We start from the raw sequence: 7,629 nt of genomic DNA, 5'->3' as shown, positions 1-7,629 counted from the left end.
CAAATCAATTATGCTTACCGATATGTGTAATTCTAACCACAAACAGCATCTAGGGTTTCCTTTAATAACTATCAGGCACCAACTAGAAGAATTTCCAGCACAGAAAATATGTAAAGCAGCTCGCAAAGCTGCAACTCAACTGCTACATCCTAATACACCCCTCATATATCGAAAACCACAACTATGCATACATCATCCCTAAGCCTTTGCAATTCCGGCTTATTTGAGAGTGCCTCACAATGAATTCTCATTTGGAAGACTTTGTGGCCAAACATTTTGTTAACCACAAAATCTAATCTGTTGCCATGGTAAGTAATACCGGGGTGTGTAGTAACTGGGCCAAGGAATGGCACACGAAGGGGGCAAATGAGGGGGCCAACCGCTGGAGGAAGCGGGCGACATGGGAAAATGTTTGCAATGCCATTTGTTTGTCATGCACAATGGCAGCAGAAATGAGCTGAGCTCCACTGAACTGCTCCACCGAACTGGAAGCGGGGTGTCTGCCATGTGTGCATCCCAAATGGAATGGCGAATCCGGCGAACCGGTGGCGGAATCAAACACATCGTCCTACAAATGCAGCCGCAGCCCGCATCCAGTAGCCAGCAGTCAGGACCCGCCATCCTGCATCCGTCCAACAATCTCCGGCCAACAAGGGGCTGCATCTCGGCATCTCTGATGGAACAAACTGCAGCACAATTTGCTCTGCGGTCAGTGGCATGCACAAGCGAGCTCTTACCTCTACTTTCGCCCACATCTGTACTCGGAAAAATGTGGCATGCCTCGGAACTCAAATGGCCAGAGAGCAGCAAAAACACGGTGAGTAAATATTAGAAATGTTCGGAGATAAGTCTGAAGGTATTTCCTCACATGAGCTAGTGTTTGTGCCCATTTAAGGGTCCTGTCAATGATTTACGTGTGATTTTTGTAATCAAAACTTTTTTTGCTGAGTGCACCCACAATTGGCTGGCATTGTCAACTGGGCGCCGCACTCTTTCGCACTCACGTCGGTCGGTTCATGGGATTTGCATGCGTTACACGCGCCGAGAATGCGGCATGATGATGGGTCAGTTAAGTTGGGAACGAGGCGAGTGGCGAGTGGCGAGTGGCAGGTTGGTAGGGGTTAAGGCCCCTCAAATATGCGATTCAACAAATTAACGACGGCAAACTCGTTGCCCGTTGCTGATGCCCTCCAGATTGTGCAACTTTCTGTTGCATGCTTTCAGGCGCCGTCTGGAGGGTTGCAGCACTTAAGTTGCAGTTGCAAAGCATCCCTTCCCGCCTGCCCCATTCTGCTCGCAATTGTTATTTCAATTTAAGAGCTTTGCCCCAAGTGGTCAGCATGCAGACAGCAGTTTTCACTTAAAGTCCTAGAAACTTTAGAATTGTTTGAATTTGGCATGTGATATGATTTCTCGGTAGGCAGAGGATACAATATGTTAACTGTTGATAAATCAATGAAGAGAAATTTGGATTTATTTATAAAACTCTTAAAGAATTAGAAATCGAATGTATCGGACGTGCTTTGGATTTTAATAAAATGTAGACCAAACTAATATAATGCAAAACGTACCTTTATGAGTTGTTAGAAGAGAGAGTATACATTATTTTAACTGTAGATAAATCAAAGATAGAATAACAAGGCTTTGAAAACCGTGAATATTATTTAACCTATAATATCAAGATTTGTTTCCTTCTTATTATCGCTTTATTTTCTTGTCTTTTAAGATTTATGATAAACTCTTTATCCATATAAATGCGTGTAAGGTCGCTGAAAGAGCTTTAAGACCCACGTAATATTCCCACAGCTTATTTCTCTAGTCTTTGGGAATATAAATGTAGGGGCTTGAGTTAAAATGATGTCTCGCAAGGACATTGACTGTCGGCCTCACGCGCTAGGGAACATTCAAATCACGCATACGCCGCGTGTGCATTGCATATTAGGAAAGCTGTCAACGCGCTGTCGTGCCTGTCTATCTATCCATCCAGCGAGTTCTTTTCGCTTTTCGCATTTATTTTCTTGGAACGCATAATTATGCAGTAGCTGCGGGCGAATCAATTAAACCGAGCACTGCGTGAAAATCGATGGCGAACCGACAAAAAATCCATATCCCCACCGCCATCCGGTTTGGCTATATGGTTAAATGGATATTCGCAGGCGAAGCAGACGCTGCAGGGGTAAAGTCTTACACGCACTTTTGTCGGCCCCTCGAGATTTATACGCTCCTCGCATTCTGTTGGCTTTGAACTGGAAAAGCTTCGTTAAACGAATCCGTTTTGTGTGCCCGCCATTTGTTTGCAGCATATGCATCGAGAGCCGAGGATGTCGCCTTTGTTTGGCCACGTCCTCAGGTAGCAACTGCTGCAGCCGTTTCAAGTGATTTCCGCTCCGAAATCCCAAATCTGTCGCATGCGGCGCCTTTTCCACATACCAATGAGGCTGAAGGCACCGGATTGTGCTCGGAATTGTCTGCTCACTAGGCCATCTCACGTCAGTTCGGCTTTCACGCAGTGCGCATTTTAAGCAAAATTTAAAGAGCCGCCCGACGCTGGCTGAAAGATTATGAAAAGCCGTTGAGTGGTTGTCAAGTGCGAATGTCTTGGGTGTCAAGGGATTTGAATAAAAGATGTACATCCTTAAAGAACTTCTTAGAATTAGTCTGAGGCTGAAAATATGAAAGGAACCACAGTTTCAATGGTATTTCATTAAGAGATTATTGAAAAAGTAAAGAACTACTTCTTTTGGTCAATGCAAACTTAATATAATTCTAGTTAGAACTTTTTAAAATTTTGATAATAAACAATGCATTTATAAGACTAGCTTTTATTTATAAGCTGAATATATACTTTATTTTCAGTATTATAGAACGAACTCTAAACAACAAAAAACAACTTGTATGGCTTTAATGCTCACAGAACTTTGTGAAGCGGCTTTAAAGCTTCTTTTCGCATTTTCCCCCAGCAGATAAGTCATGCTCGCATTAAACCTATTATATATATCACCAAGTCCCGCAGCAGCACAATCACAGCAATCAGGCTCAGATTCGCTCCTTTAACTTGATATGTGGCCCGGCACATCCGACCGCTTTTCCGACCCTTTGCCCGGTCACCCAGCAATGCCAAGACAGAGCCAAAACAGATTTCCACAAAAAAGGAGAGCAACAATTTTCCGATGCCGCTGAAGCTAAAGCTGAAGCTGAAGCTGCTCGGCTTTGCCTCAATTAATTTGCGCTTTATGTTTTATATGGGCCACTCTTTGCCTTTTTGTATTTTTGCTTACGGCCCTGTTAAATTTACATAGAACGGCAGAGAACGGAGAAGCGAGTGCATGTGTGTATCTGGGCAGAGGCAATAAATCATGACTGGTGGGAGAACGTGGCTAGGAGCTGGAACCCGGCGACACACAATATTTTCACTAATGAAGTCATTTCACAGTTCGATGGCAAGATGTATCTTTATATCTTCATCTTTGCTGGCCACGCGCCTCAAGAAAAGCGGATAGCGGATAGCGGATCCCTCGGCTTCGTGTCTTATTGGCAAATCTGATTTAGTCACGTTTCCGATGCCTTTATCGTGATTACTTTTTGCCCTCGATTCGTCCAACCTTTCCTCCTCATCCGCATCCTTTTCCGGCGAACATTTTTCTATAGGGGAAATTTGTTCGGTTTCAATTTTAGTTGGCAACGATGCTGCCATGCCTCCCATCTGGCCCACTATTAATTAAAGCCAGTCAGGTGCAGAGCTGGCCAGCTGTTTAGCCCGTGGCGAATGCGTAATGCACCCTGGATTTTGCAACATTCTCCGCTCGCACCCGCAAAACTCTTTATGCATAGGTATAATCGTAAAAGCGGAATGAAAAAAGGGAATGCTGACAGCTATTTTTTCCTTCGAGTTCTTCTTTTCGGGGCATGTGGAAGGTGATGTGGGTGATGCTAGGGGGCGGAGTTTTTTATGCACATGCAGATGATGAGCACATGATGCTCACCCACACATCTGGGAGCAGATGACGATGCTGTGGCATATTTCAGTTGCTTTGTTGGCTGAACTGGAATAACCTCCATCCCCAATCCTCTACCCCCTTTGGAGGAGCCATAAAAGCGTGAAGCATATTTTTATAGCGCATAAATGTCATCATGCCATGCGGCATTTCCTACCTTCGTTCTCTTTCACCTTTTTTTGCGGAATTTTTTCCGCATTGCTCAACACTTTGGCTGGGTGTCTTGTTTTTTAATATAAATACTCTAAAATTATATAAAAAATGTAAGGTGGGAAATTTCAGCGGTTATCTAATTAAAAATAATATATAATATATCATTGTTAAAATAAAAGGTTTTTGAAACAAACCAAATTCGATGAAGGTTACTGAAAGAATTGCTTGGAAAAACTAATTGAATATAATTTAATTATCACAACCAGATCAGTTCTCTAGAAAAACTCATTGGTAATTTCTATTTTGCCCTGCAGCAGTTGATTTTCAGTATTTATTGCTTTTTACTGCTTCGTAAATATTAATTATTTTGCGCGTTATTAACAGAGTTTGACCAGGAAATAATGGCGCAAAATAGCTACGAAAAAGTTGGTAATTTTTGCAGTTATGCTCACTCTCACTTCTTAATTTTTAATAAACTTTGTTGGGCCAACTTTAATGAACCCATTTCGCAGAAAAGCGTGGAAAATGGTTTACGATGAGGTTGAAAGAGGGGAAGTTTGGTCAGGGGCAGAGCGAGTGCAATCGGCGCATGAAAATCGAAACCTAATCAAGCAAATTGGCCATAAAAATAAATCGCATTAGCCTGGAGGATATGTGCGGGCCTGTGTGTGTTTGGCACACCTCTCTAAGCCTTTAAGTTTCCAACTCATGTGTGCTTTTCCCTCCAGGCAAACGCATACATTCATCGAAGCCACCACACTGAGAAAGATAATGTTGATCAAATAACATTAAGGAAGTCATTATAATTACAAGCCCACTTTATACTATTCAAAAATAATAATACATTAAACTTACACGTGTATTTAAAAGTTTATATAGTTTAAATATTTTATTTGTAATCAAAATAAATATAGATAAAACTAAATGTACTATACATGAGTTACTGATTGCTTTTCGAATCCTTTAACTTTTTTATAGGGAAACATATACAGATTTGCACTTTTGTTTCGTTACTAATCCTTGGCGAAGCGAGAAAATATTTTCTGTGCCTCAGAGTGTGGAAAATGGAGGGGAAGTGCAGCGGGTTTCAGGATGCCATCGCAGAACGCACATGCTCAGCGGCTGGTGGCAAATAGCATTTAACTTTGTTTGCCTAGTGTAGCGTGGTGTGTAGTGGGCGTGGCAGAGGTCAGTGAAGTGCATATCAAAGCGAACTAATGAATAAATTCATTGAATCCTTAGTTCAGTCCGATGTTTGCCCAGCATTCGAAACGGATTCCGGCATCGGGGCTCGCCTTTTAAGTCAAGGGGTTCGCGAGTGGGGGAGTTCGCAAAACTCGACGGGAGAGCTTCCGGAATTCAAAGGATATGGACAGCTGTTCGTAAAAAGGATATGCCAGCCGAGCATTAATGCACCTGCCAGCCAACTCGACCCATGGCTTATTTATGGGCATAACATGAAAGTGAAAGTGTTTTTAATGCTCTTAACCTGCTCCCTCAACGAGCTGCTAATTTGAGGAAGGTTCCATAAAGGCCGACAAACCGGGTGGTGGGAGGGTAAAAGGGGAAAGGGTTGGCGCACCTGTGGTTGCCATTAAAACGTTAGGACCCGAAATGGTTTCTTCATTTGTCAATTAATCAAGTCTCGGCGTCGGTTCAATTAAAATTTTATACGGCAAATGACTTGGGGGAGTTGCCAATTGCCGGGACCCATCAAATTTTAATTGGTTTCAGGTGTGCGAGCTGCTAGCAGGTGATTTCAAGGGTAAATCAAAATTAAATATACATGTAAATGAACCCTTGAACTTGGAAACTGTTTAAATTTAAATTGTGGCATAGTTTGAAGAGTCTTAAATCAACATTTATCCCCAAAACCATTTTATATACTAAACTGTAGGCTCTCACAATCTCATCTTCGATCTCTGGGGTCAAGTGACTCCTAAAGACGCTTAATCTCACTCTGTGGACGAAGGAATTTAAATAAATGTATATCTGACTGACCCACGTCACGGTGGGAAAAGCATATTCGGTGGAACATTATGCACATAAATCTTTTCTATTTGATTACATTAACCCTTTATGGCTGCTCTCTGGTTCGGTGTAGTGCAAAATACCCAAATCAAAAGTGTTAAACCAAAAGAAACAAAAAGTCAAATTCAATTTAAAGGCGAGTCCATTGTTAAACGCTGAAACTGTTCGCAGTCATGGGCGTAGAAAATATATTGATATATTTTAATATTAAAAAAAGATTATATCTTTAAATATATTTTAGTGATATTTAATTTCTTTACGCTTGCGTGTTCTAAATGGAAGTTTGTCTTAATTATGTCTTTATTGCTCAAAGAATGTGTTTTACTAAGCCAATGAACCTATAAAGAAGTAAATATTTCTTATTGCATGCAACTCATATTAAAGAAAAAGTAATATTTTGAAATTTTTTTTTTTTTTTACTTACATTTCTTTTGACTTGTTAACAAGCCCAAAAGAATTGGGCTCACAATCCCATTCATGCTGGTTGTCGGTATCATAAGGACCTAGCCCTAGAGAAGCGTTTCTCCTTTCACTACGCCCATGATCATATTGGAGAACTCCCTCATTTCCCCTTTTCGTGTTTGCATTTGTCTCGACTTTTACGAGCGTTTTCATTGTGCATTGCTTCTGGCCTTGTCTCGCTTTAGCTGGCAATTTGTTCTGGTCGGTTTTTTGTTTTGGCTGTTCTAGAATTGCGTGGAACAGGCCACTGACTCTTCGTGGAAAGTCCTTTCTGGCAGGACCTCGTTGATTGTTTTCGCCAGCGTTGGCGTCGACGGTGCCCATCATCGCCTTGCTCCTCGCATTTTTTGTTGCGGCACCAGTCCAGGAGCTTGCATAGATTTGCGACGTTTTTCATGTCCCCCAAGGGAGCGGAGAGCGGGAAGGGGGATGCGGGAACGGGAGTGGGAATGTATGGAGCCAGTTGAATATTTCGTTATGGTATTACTTTTTCCGTCCGTTTTTCTGTTTTCGCACTGCCCGTTTCATTTATTAAATCACCCTCGTCAATCAAGTTCGTTGACATGCTTCTTTCAGCTTCAGCTTTGGTTATTTTCTGGGTTATTTTTTCCCTTGGCATCAGATTATTGTGTTTAATAAAAAATTAAGTGCTGGGTTCAAAGTTGAAACATGTGCCATAAGCTTTAACTGAATGCGAGCCAACATAAAATCACTCATACGCAGCGTTGTCCCCCTCGCCATTTTCAATGCGTGTCACGTTTCAATTGTTTCAATGGGGGAGTGTCCGTGTGTGGGTGGCTCTATCGCTGAATGTGTGTGTGTGTGTAATGGTATTTCACATCGCGTGTGTGCGAGCGAACATGTAGAAAAATAAATATTAAGATATACACATAGAACAAAAGAACAATGTATAGGTACATCTATATACTTATCAGTATATCGGGAATGGATTAGGGGAGGGGTGCGGGGTTTCTAGGGGGACCTTCGG

The sequence above is a fragment of the Drosophila ficusphila genome, unplaced genomic scaffold (assembly GCF_018152265.1).
Source record: "Drosophila ficusphila isolate 14025-0441.05 unplaced genomic scaffold, ASM1815226v1 contig_106, whole genome shotgun sequence".
Classification (NCBI taxonomy): Eukaryota; Metazoa; Arthropoda; class Insecta; order Diptera; family Drosophilidae; genus Drosophila; species Drosophila ficusphila.
This window is presented reverse-complemented; position numbering follows the sequence as displayed.